This window comes from Odocoileus virginianus, chromosome 4, assembly GCF_023699985.2.
Source record: "Odocoileus virginianus isolate 20LAN1187 ecotype Illinois chromosome 4, Ovbor_1.2, whole genome shotgun sequence".
Classification (NCBI taxonomy): domain Eukaryota; kingdom Metazoa; phylum Chordata; class Mammalia; order Artiodactyla; family Cervidae; genus Odocoileus; species Odocoileus virginianus.
The window spans coordinates 28,860,231-28,877,123 of NC_069677.1; the positions used below are offsets into that span (position 1 = coordinate 28,860,231).

A 16,893-nucleotide genomic window follows, 5' to 3' on the forward strand; every position below is an offset into this window, starting at 1 on the left:
CATCAAAGAATTCAAGCCTTGTTTTTCTGTCTCATATAATGACAGCAGTAGGCCACAGATGTCACATGCTTTGCATGCACTGCCTCATCTGTCTTTTTGTAATTCTTCACGTGGTAAAAGAAATCTTGCTCCCAGAATTCAGAATGCCTTCAGCTTCCAAAAAAATTAGCTTTCAGTGGACAGAAACTGAGTTTTCCGTATCTAAACACTACAGCAAAGAATTTGACTAATTGAACATGAGCTTCTGTTCCCCTCACAGTAATTTACTGCAAGCTAATTGTTACACACTTAAATACTTTGAATAAATGAATTAAAAGCCAGTTTTCATCTTCGTTCATCCAATTCATTAGATGATTTCATTTTAGGAAATGAGGAAGTAGATGTGATTCATTGTGCAACAAATGAAAAATTCACTCATTTATGCAGGAATATGTATTGGCTTGGCAATCTCTACACTAAAAGATGAGATGATTTGTTTTCCATGGTCAAGGCAACCACTGGACATACAGTGAGTGGTCTATGGAGTACAAGCGTTGATTAAGTGGCATGAACTTAATACATATTTTTGCTTTGATCCCAGTGCTAACCTTCATGCAGCATAAATAGAGTCCTAAAAGTAAATACAGTACAAAAAAAAAAAAAAAAGAATCAACTCTTGTGTAGTGTTTTATTTTTAGAAGTGCCAGGGTAGATGTTAAACCATTCGATTGTCATAGAATAACCCTGAATGTCAGTATTGTTATGTTATTATCCCCATTTGATAGAAAAGTAAACTGAAGTTCAGAGACATTAGTGCATTGCTCAAGGATGCCCAGCTTGTAACTAATAAAGTCAGAATCAGAACCCAGGTCTCCTGGTACCAAATGTTGTACTCTACATCTGCTGTAATTAAGATGAAAGGACATAACATGGAGAGAAAGAAAAGGTCAACCTGAAACCATGCCCTTTGGTTGTTCTCGCTTCCATCACAAGAGGCAGCCTGCCTCAAGCGGCCAGACCAGGGTGTGAATCTGGGAGTCTGGGAGGCTGAGTTGAAAGGTGAGCCTTGTCCCTGCCTCCTATCATCTTCATTATGTTCACCGCCCGCCCCCCACCACCACCCCAAAGTGTGTTTTGCAAATCATCTGAGGTATTTAACAACGGATTAAAAAAGCAAGGGTAGCCCTCTCTGGTGGCTCAGATGGTAAAGGATCTGCCTGCCGATGCAGAAGACCCGAGTCCAGTGCCTGGGTCAGATCCCATGGAGAAGGGCATGGCAACCCACTCAGGTATTCTTGCCTGGAGAGCTCCATGGACAGAGGGGCCTGGAGGCTACAGTCCATGGGGCCACAAAGAGTCAGACATCCCTGAGCGAGTAACATATTCACAGAGAAGGCAACGGGAGGGGAGAATCTGTTCATCTCATGGGCTTGGGCAGGGAGGAAGAGGCTGGGTGCAACATGAGACACAGGAGGACCAGGAGATTCAAAAGGGAGGAGATCTCATCCCTGGAGAGCTGGGGGCCTTGGGCATGGGCACAGAGGCAGTGGTCAGGGGCTCCAAGCGAGCCGACAATCACCTCAAGCCCAGAGTGCTGTCATTGCTCTGGCCACTACAGACACAACCCTCTCCCAAACAGCCCCGAGAGGCGTGCTGCATTGGGAGTGGCCCCCCTCAGGCTCCCGGTGCAAAGGACTCTAAAACGATCAAATCAGTCAAAGTATCAGCCTCTGAAAGGAGCCCTCAGAGGGGAGATGTGGCCCTCACTTGTTTGGAGCAACACAGAAAAAGCTGTAACAATTACTTTCAGCTCAGCAGCCACTTTCTGGGAGGACTCCATAGAGTGATAAGTGTACTTACCACAACTTTTTCTCACAGTTGTGAAAAGCAGAGCAAACCTCAGATCTAGATGCTCTCCCTCCCATCAACCTTCTTTTTGAGATAACTGATTTCAAGTCTTGTTCCCTGTGGCTCAGATGGTAAAGAATCCCCCTGCAGTGCAGGAGACTTGGGTTCGATCCCTGGGTCAGGAAGATTCCCTGGAGGAGAAAATGACAACCCATTCCAATGTTCTTGCCTGGAGAATTCCATGGACGGAGGAGCCTGGCAGCCTACAGTCCATGGGGTCTCAAAGAGTCGGACACAACTGACAGACTAACACTTTCACTTTCACTTTTCCTTTCAAAGAGAGAGCCGTCCTAATCCTATAGCTAGTATGAGCCACATCAGAAAGGTTTGAGTTGGCTGGTTGAATTTTTGTAACTACTCTGACTCCCCTCTCTTCCCTACCAGCTGTTGTGTTGTGGCAAAGGCTTTAGCGCCACGCAGACCAGGGTTCAAATTCCAGCTGTGCTGTTCATTATCCGTGATTTTTGAACTCCTACCTCTCTGATCATCACTGACTTCATCTGTAAAATGGGGGAAATGCTACCAACCTGACAGTTATGAGAATCACGTGAAGACTGCCTGTTTGAATACTTACCATAGCATTATACTTAGTGAAATAAGCCAGACACAAAAGGACAAATGTTCCAGATGTATGAAGAACCTAGAGTAGTCAAATTCACAGAGACAGAAAGAATGGTGGTTGTTGCCAGGTGCTGGGGGATCAGGGAATGTGGAGTTGGTTCCCACTGGGTACAGAGTTTCAGCTTGAGATGAAAATGTTGTGGAGATGGATAGTGGTGACGGTTGTACAGTAGTGTGAATGTACTTAATGCCACTGAATCATCCTCCTAAAAATGACTAAAATGGGAAGTTTCATGTTATATATCCTTTATCACAATAAAATAAGTCAATACATCTTTAACATTTACAATAGCACTTGGCCTGCAATAAGTAATAAATGGTACTTCTCATCTGTGTCCCACTCTTGGCATATTTCTATCATATGCCACTTTTCACACTGTTTTATCCACTGTCTGTCACTACTATTATACTTCAATCTTTCTGAATGTAGAGGATCATTGATTCTATCTTATTCATCTTTCTTGCCTCCATAGTGTCTGGCACATAGTAACCACTCGTTAAATGATTTGGGGGAAGAGAGAAGGGAGAAGGTTGCTAATTCTCTTTCCCTTCTGTCTTTTACATCTTGAAAACTCTAAACACTGCAGTGGTAGGTCATTTTTTTTCCCTTGGGTGCTAGAAGATCATTATTTGGACTAAAATAATGAGCTCATATTACTGTATAAATGTATTGGTTTCTTTAATCTTCAATAAATGAGGGGAAATTTTCTCTAAATTAAGTCTCTGGTGATTGAATCCATGTTGTTTTTAAGGAGTTTTATCTTGCTCTGAAAGTACAGGCAGAACAAAAAAAAAAAAATGGAGCATAAGGTTGCTGTTCCTGTAGAGGGATATGAATCCTGTATAGAGTTTATCTAACCTGAGTGTGACTGGAGCCACATACAGCCCAATCTATGAACTGTGTCATTTCAAAGAGACAGCTTTGAAGAATACTGCAGATAATTAAGGAAGTTTCCTGATAGTGGTGACTGAGGGGGGTCTCACACACCTCACACAGAAAACCTCTCACTAATATCTCTCTTTCCCACTCGTTAAACTTTCCTGTTCATGGGAACTGCTGATCCATCTCCTCCTCTCTCTCTCTTTCTCTCTTTTTCCCTCCCTCGCTGCCCATCCCCCCTCCTCCATACTTTGTTCTCACCCATCTCTGCTCACCTGCACCCAGAATTCAGGCTTCTTGGACTTGACTGTCCCCTCTGTATGTAGTTCCTGGGAAGCATGGCCAAGTCCCCAGCTCTGAATGGTACCCAGCAAGGATCAGCACACGCTTCTTCACCCTCCCTGGAATTCTGGTGAATAAAATTAAAATTCTGCACTTTGTGAAATGCTGAGGAGTCCCAATGCCAGGCATTCCTGGGATACACTGCTGGGGAACTCTTTGGTTGTGTTCATACCAATCTCATTTTATTTTTTTATCCACCCTCATTTTATAGGACAGTAAGTTGATACTCAATAACATGAATTCATTCTTTCTCTGGGTAAGTGCTTCCCAACTTTTTTCACCTGTGCACCATCAGACCTTGCTCTTCTCAGGCCACTCTCCACCAAGGAGATGTGCCCAGTCACAAGCCTTACCGAAAACCCCAGACCTGCCTAGTCAGTCGTGGGGTCCAAGGGCAGCTTCTGGCCCAACTGTAACCTCCTCATGGATGTGAACATGTTGGTTGGGGTGCTCCACTCTGGGTAATGAAAGAAGTTTAGGAATTGCTCATTTGAACCTTTCTGCATTTGTGTTAATGAGGGGCCCACCTGGGCTGTATGTTATAAGGTCTCCTCCAGGCCTAAAAGCCTATGTATTTGTGCTTAACACAGACAGCCACATACATTCAAAACTCAGATCCAGCCTCTGCTTTCTTCAGATTTCTTTTAAAGCTATAAGACCCTAAAACCTAAATACTTTATTCAGTCTCTTTCAAACCTTCTAGAATATCTTACTTTAGTTTAAGGATTCAAAAACAACCATCAACACAAGCACCAGTCCTACAGTTTCTGATTAATTAGAGAATTTACATTTCTAACAAGTGCTTACATTTCTAACAAGCACCAACTCACTGGAAAAGACCCTGATGCTGGGAAATATTGAGGGCAGGAGGAAAAGGGGGCAACAGATGATGAGATGGTTGGATAGCATCACCAACTCAATGGACATGAGTTTGAGAAAACTCTGGGAGATAGTGAAGGACAGAGAAGCCTGGCATGCTGCAGTCCATGGGGCTGCAAAGAGTCAGACACAACTTAGTGACTGAACAACAAGTGCTTGGGTGATGAGAATGCTTTTGGTCTAGGGACCACACTTTGAGAACCACCAGACTAAGAATTTCAAGAAGTCTTTACTGACACTTTCTAGTGAGAGGTATGTGTTAAGCCTATTTTTTAAGATTGATCACTCCTGAGGGTTTTTTTTAAGTATTTTTATTTCAAAGGATGCCTACTCAATCAAAAATTATTGTCCTAGAACCTCTACCCTCATAAAAAGAAGGCCATGTGGGAAAGTTAATTTTCAGGACAAAGAATCTGAGGTATAATTCTTAGGTGCAGTGAATTTCCCAGAGTAATTCAAATGGCATCAAGTCCTGCAGCTGAGTTCCAAGAGCACAAAGCAGTATTTTCCCCAGTTCGCGAGCCATTCACTAGGCCCATCCATGCGTTTAGGGCTCATGTTTTATGATCCTGTGGATAAAACACTTCTGACAATTGATACATCAGACTTAGCTTCTAATGCAGTAGGTGACTATATGCTGAACTACAGAGGAGATTTAAGACTGGGATCTAAAGACTTAAGCCATTGCTGGTCTCATAACATTCAGAAGGTCCCAGAAACATTTAGAAGATACAGTGCCCCTCTCTGAAATTCAGCTTCTGAAATGAACAATGACTACCATGAATTTGAAATACTCTAAAGAGAATTTGAGCTTCCCCTGCCCATACACCTGCATACTCTCCTTGAAGCATGTCTCCTTTGAAAGCTCCTTTTCCCCACTTAGAGTTTTCACCTTTCCATTGTGTTGTTCTGTACTCTTTTCCCTGTCAGCTCTTATTTTGAACCTTATAATACCAATCCCAGTGGATGCAGACAGTTTTATTAAACACACTATTTCCCTTACCTACCAAAGTGTTAAATGATGGTTTAGAGGTTTAAATTTATCATGCTGATCTAATTACACCAGGCAGCTCTTGTTGAATCTCCAGAGTAACTGGATTTTAAAACCATTTGTTCAGATGCACAGTTTTGAGGGATTGACAGATTAAATACCTTCTAATGTCTCATCTGAATGTCCCATCATTCAGGATGGGTGTGATGCATGTATCATCTGTACTCTTGAACCTAATGGGAAAGAGGGTGGTCAGCTAGCCCACACTTAAATAGGTGAAAAGAGGGATTTCTGGCCTGGATGTCATGAGCAATTTCATTTCTTTGGACCTTTGCTTGAGAGGTTTCATCCCCATTTTCTATATTCACCTCGCAGAGTTCATCTGAAAGATGTTTACCTCTAAAGAGTCAGTCATCGTGATGTTCAGTAAACCTTCCAGTGCCATAATTATGAGGTGGTGGTGATAGCAATGGAAGTGGTAGTGGTGAAAGTGATGTTGGAGTTGGTAGGGGTATAGGAGGTAGTGGGAGCAGTAACGGTGATGGAGATGGTGGCAGAGGTGATGGGAGGTGGGTGGGTAATAGAAGCAGCGGAGGGAGCATAGGTGGGAATGGAGGAGGTGGTGGAGGTGGAGCTAAAGAGGCGCTGGTGCTGGCACTCTGCTTGGATGGAGTCGAGAGGAAGCAAGCAATGCTGGATCTGACCCTGCTTTTCAGATGAAGCTCAAAGAGGAGATAGCATTATCATTTTACTCAAGAGGAGCCTCACCTTCCTGCCTCCTTCCTGTTCCAATGCACCAAACTTGATGAATGTTAGACACCCATGAGAAATGACACCAGCACCCTTGAATTAAGATTCCAGCATTACCAAATCCTTAGAACCAGGTATCCAGACCTGCTGAGGATACCTGGTTTCTCTCAAGTCAAAGAACTGACCTGGTTTCCACCATAGCTGGTTATATATGTCTTTCGTCCACTGAAGGGGCAACCCAAGGCCTAGAGTCTGTGCAGTTGGGACTTACAACTGGAACTGGTGAGCATATTGGACTCTCCCAGAGAGAATAAAATTAAGGTGAATTTTCATCATATGATTGCAGATTATTGTCATATGATAGTTAAATGATAGGAAGCCAGGGTTGAGAGATCAAAAGTATGCTTATAGGCAGGCAAAACCATTTGCAGTGCTTAACAAATGCTATTTGATTTTTTAAAACAAACTTTTTCTTTTAGAATAGTTTTGTTTTTTAACTGATTTTTACTGGAATATAGTTGCTTTACAATGTTGTGTTAATTTCTACTGTTCAGCAAGACAAATCAGCCATACATATACATCTATCCCTTCCCTGTTGGATTTCCTTCCCGTTTAGGTCACCACAGTACATTAAGTAGAGTTCCCTGTGCTGTACAGTATCTTGTTAGTTACCTATATTATACATAGTACCTATTTTATAGATAGTATCACAGTGTAATGTGTCTATCCCAATCTCCCAGTTCCTCCCACCCCACCCTCCCCCCTTGGCAGCCGTACCTTTGTTCTCTATGTCTGGATTTACAGAAAAGTACAAAGGTTAAACATAGAGTCCCCACATACCCTGCATTCAATTTCCCCTGTTGTTAGTATCTTACATTAATATGGTACATTTGCCACAACTAATGAACCAATATTGGTTCTTTGGTACATTACCATTAACTAGACTCCACACTTTAATTGGATTTTATTAATAATTCTATAAATATAAAGCAATATGAACTTTTTACTGTTGCAACATAAGTAATATGTGGTAGTTTACTATTATAACTTTTTACTATTGTAAACACCACCACACAAGATTGCTTGAAGCTCCTCAGGATAGTATCTGCTTTTATACATTTGTTCATATTTTTTTAGCACTTTGTATACTTAGGGATACAGTAGACATGTGTTGACTGCTTAGATGACTGCAGGATTCCATCCATGCCATTTTAGCACAGAGGCATCCACCTCACTCAGTATGGGCATAGTTTTATACACTTGGAACATAACTAAGTAACTAGGGAAACACACCATCATGCAGATTGTCAAGTGTATTTTCCTTGCTTTTATTTTCAGAAACCCCAATACACTTCTCAGTGCTGAAGACAGTGCTTATAGCCATGGAGCAAGATTAAGACTTTCAAGGCAATCTCAGAGACAGTAGAGAAGAAAGAGGCTGGAAGGTCAGGAACTGTATTAATCCATCATCATCCTAGTCCTTCGCCTTGGTGACTATGAGTCTTTCTCAGGGAGGCGCAGGACACTCTGTCCCTTCTCCTGTCAAGGGCACCTACACAGAACTGCATCCAGCCCTCTTAGCAAAGACCTAATTCCTTGAGAGTCAAGCTTCTTTTGCAAATTGTAGGTTTTCCTGAAAGTTAATATAACAAAGTTAGGTTACCTAGGCAAGACAAAAAGGGGGAAATCATTAAATCTAAAACTTAATTTAGAAACTAAAAGTAGCTCCTTTTGATTCAATAACAGCTAACATTTCCTAAATGGCAAGTGTTCTAAGAGATTTTATTAACTCACTTCAGACTTCAAGAAATGAAGAGGTAAGTTGTCTGTCTTCCTCTTCTTCCTCTCCACTTGTTTAAATGTAGATGAATACCATCTGAAATGTATTGGCATCTTAATCCTGAAAGACGTTGAGATGCTTTGCTAGTGTGTGAACCAGCTTCCAAAAAAAAATATGAACAATCAGAAACTGTTTGGCCTAAACCAACCACCCTCACTACCCTATTCCCATCTCTTCATTTCTTTTTTCTTTCTCCCTCTCCCTCGCATGCACACACACATACACACACACACACACACACACACACACACACACACTAGAATATAGGCTACCATGATAGTTTTCAAAATAATTTGTTCTGCTTACTTTAAGCTTGAATAAGGAAAGAATCAGTAAGTTAACTTAAAAAATAAAAGGTGCATTTCTTCCCATTAATCTATGCCCCACCCAAAAATAACAAGAAATTACACTTAGTTTTAAAGAAATCAAAAATAACCCATAAACACATCCCCAAAATAATACTATTTTGTTGTAGGCCTCCACATCTTTTTTTCCTCTGCATGTATGGTTTTCCTTAATTGAAACCACCTGCATATACACTTTTGTTCTCTTTTTTCACATAACATTACATTATCATTTTCCTGTGTTATAAATTCTTCCTAAGAATATTTTTGTGACTACAGTGGTATATACTTCATATTGTAAGTTAGGGCTAATATTAATAAGTCTCACCTCAATGGCTCCTTCGGTTTCTCTGTTTCCACATACACAACCTTTTCAAAAAATAATTCTCAGTAACAACGCAATCATACAGGAATTTTCATAAGCGTGGTTTTTCTTCTGGGTTTGATTGTTGGCCAGATTACTTCTGCCAAAACTGGTCCGCTGCTATCCAAAATGCTTTAAAATTGCCATCTGACCATTTATAATGAAGAGGTGTGCAAACACAATGATTCTTTAATATAAGAGATTGCACCAGCAAGAAAAAACAATGTTTTGAAAAAGTACATTAGTTCAATCAAATGCTACTGCATAAGACAATCAATATTTTAGAGATGGTAGTTTCCAAACAATTAGAGTATTAGTATTGAGCCCTTTTGTATACACAGCAAAACCCACACAACCATGGTAATAAATGGCCTATAGAATACAAATTGATATTAGATTCATAATTATATTTTCTCATCAAATTTTTATTTGATTCATGTTTTGTCAATGAGAATAGATTGGTGAAAGTATAGACTTTGAAGTCAGATGTGACTGAATTCCAGATCTGCCATTTAGTAACTTCATTTTTCTAGGCACGTTGTTTCATCTCTGAGACTCAGAGACCTCATGCACTGAATAAGGAACATTAAAGCCCATCTTATGATGTCATTTATCCTAAGGAGTAACTGAGACACTGTGTGAAGATTCTTAACAGTTCGTGATAGATAATGAAGGGTTCATTAGTGCTAATTCTCACTGGTCTTCCTTTTCCTTATATAGTCAAGTTTACCCAACAGACATTTAGCTTAATTCCTGGTTCACTATACACATCCTTTCCAATCTTCCTGCTATGTATATACATAGATCCTGCCATATCCGCTTGCACAGAAATGTACTATATGTAAATGCAAATTTTACTCTATGCAAATACATATAGGACAATTTCCAAGTAGCAGCTATTCATATGCACGAATTGTATGCCAACCTACCCAGTCTGGAGAGGGTCGGTGCAGACTGGTTGTGAAAGCAAGCTGGCCAGGGCATCTGCTATGCTCATCAATCGCCAGGCTGGACTTGGCAGATATTCCTAGCTGGTCTGAGAGGATAGTCCCTTCTTCTTTTGTATCCCATGGGGTCCTTCTGAGTACTGTAACAACCTTCTCAGATAGAGAAGTACTCTTCTTCCATCCGGCGTGTCAGAATGGGCCACATTTCAAACTCTCAAGTGTCAGAAAATATAAGGAATGGAATGCAACCTAAAGCAAAACTACTCAAGGTTGTCCATCAGCACCACCTGGAAGCTTACTAGAAATGCAAATTCAGGGTCTCACCGCAGACCTACTGGATCAGAATCTCTGGGGATGGAACTCTTCAGGGACTCGAGTGCTCAAAAAAAGTTTAGTGTAAAGTGGAACCGCATTCCTTCAATAATGTGTTCTAAGTACCTGCCACTCTCATTTGACACCAGACACACAGGCCCACTTGCTGTAACTTAAAATCAGAAAAGTAAGGACTGAACATAATTAATTAGAACTGTTAAAATTCTATCCCTATTTTATCAACAGTTCTAGTTCTAAATTTCAGACTATTTTCCAATTTCAGTTAAAAACTCATTTGAAATGCTTGCTTTTTAGCAATAGGTATTTCACTGGTGTTGAAATCAGTTTTCTCAAAATAGGGAATCATGCATTGCTCCAGTCACTTAATCCAGGACATGCTTCCTGAAGTGCCAGCATTAGCAGCGTCATCTGGGGGGGTGGGCGACAGCTCCTGCATGGAGGGCACATGTGCACATAGCAGTTCTGCAGCGGGTGGCCATTGTCATCTCCGTGACTGGCCATGGGGTTCCTAGTAACTAATGTCACTGGGTACATGATCAGGAAGAACACAGGTGGTCGAGAACAGCAATCACTGCTGGAATCAATATGAAATGTATGTGGATAAAAGTCTGGGGTCATGAATTATTCCATCAAAAGTGTCTTTATAAAAAAGTTAATGACATAACTAGAGCTTTAGTTACCTTTTATTTTTCCAATTTGAAAGAAGATTCAAATCAAATTATATTTGAAACCCAATCACGTGTGGCTTTTGAAATGTCTCAAATGTATTTGCCTCATGTTCATTTCTCAAAATATCATAAAGCATAATTTGGCAATATCTAAACATATTCAGCTTCATGTTGTTTAAAATATGAAAGTAGATCTTTTTTTTCTAATTATAAAGCTTATACCTGCTTATGTATAAAATTCATGCAAACATAAAGCGAGGGGGAAGCAACTCAAATTTACCATCTGAAGATAATTGCTTTTAACATTTTAGGGGTTATTCTTACATACATCTTCCTATAATCACCCACACACAATTTTACATAAATATGATCATATTATATTTGAGGGGTTCAACTATTTTTTTTCCTCTCCTTCCTGTATCCTGGAGATATTTAGATCTTGGTAAATATAATTTGGGCTTCCCGGTGGCTCAGTGGTAAAGAATCCGCCTGCAAATGCAGGAGCCACAGGAGACGCGGGTTCAATCCATAGGTCAGGAAGATCCCCTGGAGGAGGAAATGGCAACCTGCTCTAGTATTCTTGCTTGGAAAACCCAATGGACAGAGGAGCCTGGTGGGTTACAGTCCATGGGGTCTCAAAGAGTCATGCATGACTGAAACAACTGAGCATGCATGTATACCAATATTATTTATGTTTTTTAATAGCTATGTAGAATTTCATCTTATGGATTACATTATATGATAATATATAAAACTAATCCCCAATTCATAGACTTTAGAATGCTTGTAGATTTTCATACTTCTAAATTACTGGGAGAGTATTCACTGGCAGTCCAGTGGTTAGGCCTCCAAGCTTCCACTGCCAGGGGCCAGGGTTCAGTTCCTGGTAGGGGAACTAAGATCCCACAAGCTTCACAGTGTGGCCAAAATAATAATAATAATAATAATAATAATTTGGGGGAAAACATCTTTGTACATGGACATCTTTGCACTTTTCTTGGATACAGCGTGGTCCAGTTATTTATAAATAACTGGAAGCAAAGCTGTTGTTAGGAAAGTGGCTTCCCTGGTGGCTCAGATGATAAAGAGTCTGCCTGAAATGTGGGAGACCTGGGCTCGATTCCTGGGTTGGGAAGATTACCTGGAGAAGGAAATGCCAACCCACTCCAGTATTCTTGCCTGGAGAATTCCATGGACAGAGGAGCCTGGTGGGTTATAGTCCATGGAGTTGCAAAGAGTTGGAGACGACTGAGCAAGTAACAATTCATTGAAACATATACATCATCATATGTATAATAAGATAGCCAGTGGGAATTTGCTATATGATTCAGGGAGTTCAGATCTAGTGCTCTGTGACAACCGAGAGGAATGGGACAAGGTGGGAAGTGGGCGGGAGGTTCAAGAGGAAGGGGACATATGTATACCTATGGCTGATTCATGTTGATGTATGGCAGAAACCACCACAACCTTGTAAAGCAATTATTCTCCAATTAAAAATAAATTTTAAAAAATAAATAAAAAGACTATGTCAGGTCCCCTCCCATATTCAGAACATGAATCTTCTTTACCTGTACTCCAGCCAAGAGAGTGTCACTTGTTTTAATCTTTGCCAATCTGATAGACAGAAATGGACATCTCATTCTTATTTCTGTTTCTTTCATTACAAGTGAAGCTAAAGAAAATTGAGTTCAGGGTACATGTAAAATGAACTGAATATCTCAGGACCCCTCTGGTTAGCATTTGAGTTAATTGGACCGTGCTGTATCCAAGGAACTTTTAATTTATAAGCTTGGAAACGACACTTCTTTAAGCCTCGTTAGGAGAAAAACACACAGCGAGCTTCTCTTAAAAGAAACAGATAAGAATAATTTAAATACATCAGAGCATACGGCTTCAGGCATCTTGTCATTTTTAAAGATATTTATAATCTTGAAAAAAAGTATTTGGGGAGAAAAATCATCCTTTTCAGTGTGATTCTATCATTATAAATATATGCCAGACATGATCTCTGAAGCAGATTGGGAGAAGAATTAACAGTCAGGAAGTCAGGATTCTGTTCTAGGTTTTGCCACCAACCAACTTGGTGACCTTATAAAATTGACTTCACCCCTATAGGCTTCACTTTCCTCCTCCAAAAAAAATGAAAGGAGCTCCTTGAGGTCTTGACAGCCTAAGACGTGATGATGATATACATTCTAAAGACAGTAGCTTTGCTGGCCCCTTTATTGACAAATATCCAATCCTAGCACTAAGTCAGCTCTAGCTCCCCATCTGGAGCATGATGATAGATATTGAGCTTAGATCTTGGTCAAATGCAAACAGTCCATTTTTGTTTCAATAACATGTAATAATCTAGACAATTTGGAGAAATAGGTCTTTTATTTTTGCATTTGAGAGTGCATATGTATGTGTATGTGTTTTTCCATTCAATCATTTCTCAAATATTCATTGAGCATCTGCCATCTTACAGGCTAGTGCTAGAAATACAAGAATCAACTAGACAAAATTTCCTTCCAAGGAGCCCAGTGTCCAGTGGGAAAATGAACAAATAAGAAAGCAAATGTTGTCTGAAAGAAAAATGGAGGTTGTGCTTAAATAATATGATTTCTTTTCAAAACTCTCATTTGTATGAGACAACATTTCCCCTTTCCCCCATTTCACAATACAGATGAAAATGATGAAAGTTCTGAGCAATGTGTTAGGGGAAAAAAAAGGAAAAATTGGAACCTCTTTTAGAATTAAGATATCCTCTTTGAATAATGGATCCTAACATTGCCTCTTAATTGTTCAAATATAAACAACCTAGAAAGCATTTACTATAGGTGAAACCTAAGATAGCCATTTGATCCTAAGTTCAAGAAGGACCAGATGCAGTACCATATCTGCCAACCAAGGCAAAGCAGAACTGGGGGTAAAGCCCATCCAGAGAAGACTCGTGCAGGCTGGCAAAGCACCATGTTCACGTTCACCACAAACCCAGTTGCAGTTGAACTAATGGCCAGCTTCCTGGGTTTCAACCAATGGGCAGAAGCTAACATTTTGGAACTCAGAGTAGATGATATCAGCATCCCAGGAGGGTGACATTTGGCAACTGAGAAGTCATTTCATGGATAACAGGAATCCAGCTACAAGCCTGGGATTCAGGCTTGAACTTTTAAGCTACTGAAAAGGAAATTAGAAACTGTCTAAGAAAAAAAAAAAAAAGATTGTAAAGGCCATTGGTAACAAAAAACAAAGACCAGAGGAGAAACTGGGTTTTGTGAGCTAATCCAATAGTTCTCAGAGGAGCCTGGTAGGATGCAGTCCATGGGGTGGCAGGGAGTCGGACACAACTGAGCAACTCTCACTCACTCGCTGCAGTAGTTCTCAACGTCAGCACACATTCAGATCACTCCCGGGGCTTGTTAAAGCTCACATTCTTGGACCCTACCCCCAGAATATTTGATTCAGTAGGTTCAAGCCAAGAATCTGCTTTGTAAACAAGTTCTCAGGTGATGCTCATGTTTCTGGTCCAGGCCATGGGCCACACTTTGAGAACCACCTACAGAACAAACGAAGAAGAACTCACTCGAGGCTCAGCAACTCAGACACAGAAACTTTATTTTCCCAGTGAGAGGTCTGAAATGAAGGTGAGCGCTGTGGAGTCTGTGGTTTTAGCTGGGGCTGAGTCCTGGTCTGTGAGCAGAGAGTGACTGGGACAGCAAGGTGAATATCCACAGGGTGAGAGACGGCAGTTTGACAGAAGCTGACGTGCTTGATTTAAGAACAAGCGCCACGGACGGAGGCCTGAGGGATACCCATGATCCCAGTTGTGGGGAGCAGGGGAGAGGCAGAGGTGGCACCCAGACAGGACGTGGCCTCCACAGGGACTCATCACCATCTCTCCAAAACAAGGTCTACTGCTGCCTGTGAACATGTGATCTTCTTCAGGTCTACTTGAAGAGAACTTCTATATCTAAGTTCTGTTCCAAATATTTGCTTTAACCCTTGGAAACTGCCAATATTTAATAGCTTTGCTTCCATACAAAAACAGTGGCAATTTCATGAGGTTCAACCTAATATAGACTAGAATATGAGCTGAAAATAAATGCAAAACTCTTTATGTTTAATTTACTTCTTTTTTAACAAAAAAATTTCTTTAATGAGGAATCAGCTCTTAGGTTTCCTATATTTGTTAGATTTAAGCACTTTGAGGATTTTTCTGCAGTAAATTTTCCATCTTTGAAACTGCTCTCACGGAGAGAGCTGACTCCGATCTGCTGCCCCCTGCTGTCTGTCAGAGAAGCAAGCTAATTTTAAATGTATTGGGGAGGTCAGAGCTATTAAAATAAAAAAAAAAATTCAGGATTTCTAAATATGTCATTTAGGATTATCCCTTGTTTCAAATAATCCTTGCCACTGCTTTTCTCCATTATAAGACCATTGAAACTTGATGGGATAAGGCATTATCATGTGAGCCCTACAAGCATGACATATTTCCCTTTGGGATATAACTTAGAGTCAGAAAAGAAGGATGGAATTACAGCTGGACTCTCAGTAACCCTCACTAATGGCAGGGACAGCTGCTTCCAGGTTTCAGTCATCAGGCTAAGAGGATGTAGTGAAGAGTAATAGAATAAAAGGGTTTCAAGCTTGGATCTTAGAGATTTTGCTGAAGTGTGTTTGCATTTAATTACCTTCAACAAAAACTAGGGTTTATGCTCTGGTGGTTTTGTTCTCTGTGTGAAAAAACCGTATGAGTGTAAGCCAACTCCAGTCCTTTGCCCTCAATTCTTCTCTGTAACATCAAAAGGGACTGCTGGCTTTTTATAAGAATCACTGAGCTTTAGATCTGACACAGAAGGAACTGTGTGCTGCTGGTGGTAACTGATGGTTACTTGCGGGAAATGAAGAAAGTGCTTAAAATTGAAGCCAGTATCAGTTGGAAAGTTGAGATTGTAATTCACATACACAAGTGTTTAAATGCCACCCCTTCCCCACTCAGCACTTGTTCTTGTTTGTTTTTAAAAGCTGCTTTGCACCCTGTTTCTGAAGCTCGGGGTGGGAAGTATCTGTGTGTGTGTTCCCATGAGCCCTGTCTCATTTCCCAACTGCAAGTGACCTTTCTCTCTCCCGGAGCCATGAACCTTAGACAAGACAGGGCTCTGACCCGGAGTGGTACAGGTGCTCCCAGTTGGACCACAGGCTGTAAACTTTAAAGTGACTGTTCTGAATTATAGCTGTCATTTAGTTCAGCAATATTAGTGAACTTTTCCCCATAATTAAGTAGGCTCTGGACTTCCAGGAAACAATAAATCCCTTCCAAAGGCTCACAATCTACTAGCAGTTTCCTGAAACTGTATGTAGGTTGGTTTTACTCAGCTCTTACTATGGTAAAAGAAATTGTTGGCTGAAACTTTTTACCTCCCATTCGCACTGTTCATTGGAATGCCAGCCTCATGAGCATTTGCTGCATTGATGCTTATTTCTCTAAAGATGAAAACCAAACTTGGCTCACAGGATCCAGCCCACAGCTGCATCTCTTTCCTGAAGGGCTTCTTCTGCTTTTTCATGTCCAATCTGTTGTGGATTGATTCTCTTATAAATACAGTCAAGATTAATTACTGAGATAAATGAAAGGAAAACAAAAGGCCATGCAAAATGTAAGCCCAAGATGTTGCTATTAGGTTAAACAAACATAAAATTACTTTGTGAAATTGCTATAAGTGTCTAAACTTTCATCCTTTCAGTGTCTATACCTGTCTCATCACAGTATGGTGACAGACAGTCCACAGATCCAAACACCACACTTTGAGTGGCACAGGGTGACCCCTGCCCACCTCTCCTGTCACGCTGCAAGCACAACCTCTTCCCCCTTCTTAGAATGTGCCACCTTCCTTACCTGCAGGGCTGTCCCCTCTGTCCAGAAGTCTCCAGCCTCTCTGTGCCTGATTAATTGGAACCATCTAATGGATCTCAAGTTACATGTCTCTGTCCACCATGACCTCCTAGACTTGGTCAGGGCCTCTGCTCTGGGCTCACACTGTACCACTCTCCTCTCCTCATCA

At 40.8% G+C, this 16,893-nt stretch overlaps 1 protein-coding gene and 2 long non-coding RNA genes across 17 annotated transcripts in view; 1 reads left to right on the top strand and 2 right to left on the bottom strand.

Annotated features, from left to right (window-relative positions):
• Window positions 1–16,893, top strand: part of PEX5L (peroxisomal biogenesis factor 5 like) — a 272,998-nt gene that overhangs the window by 98,328 nt on the left and 157,777 nt on the right. The gene's annotated exons all lie outside the window — the stretch shown is intronic.
• On the bottom strand, window positions 7,663–9,702 carry LOC139034656 (uncharacterized). The gene is made up of 2 exons (XR_011487149.1): window positions 8,145–9,702; window positions 7,663–7,983 (listed from the first exon to the last, which is right to left on the bottom strand). It is a non-coding gene; the product is annotated as an uncharacterized lncRNA (long non-coding RNA).
• The window catches only part of LOC110140814 (uncharacterized), a 28,820-nt gene continuing 25,645 nt past the window's right edge, over window positions 13,719–16,893 (bottom strand). The window contains exon 4 of the long non-coding RNA XR_011487286.1: window positions 13,719–16,449. This is a non-coding gene — a long non-coding RNA (uncharacterized lncRNA). The remainder of the gene's footprint in view (window positions 16,450–16,893) is intronic.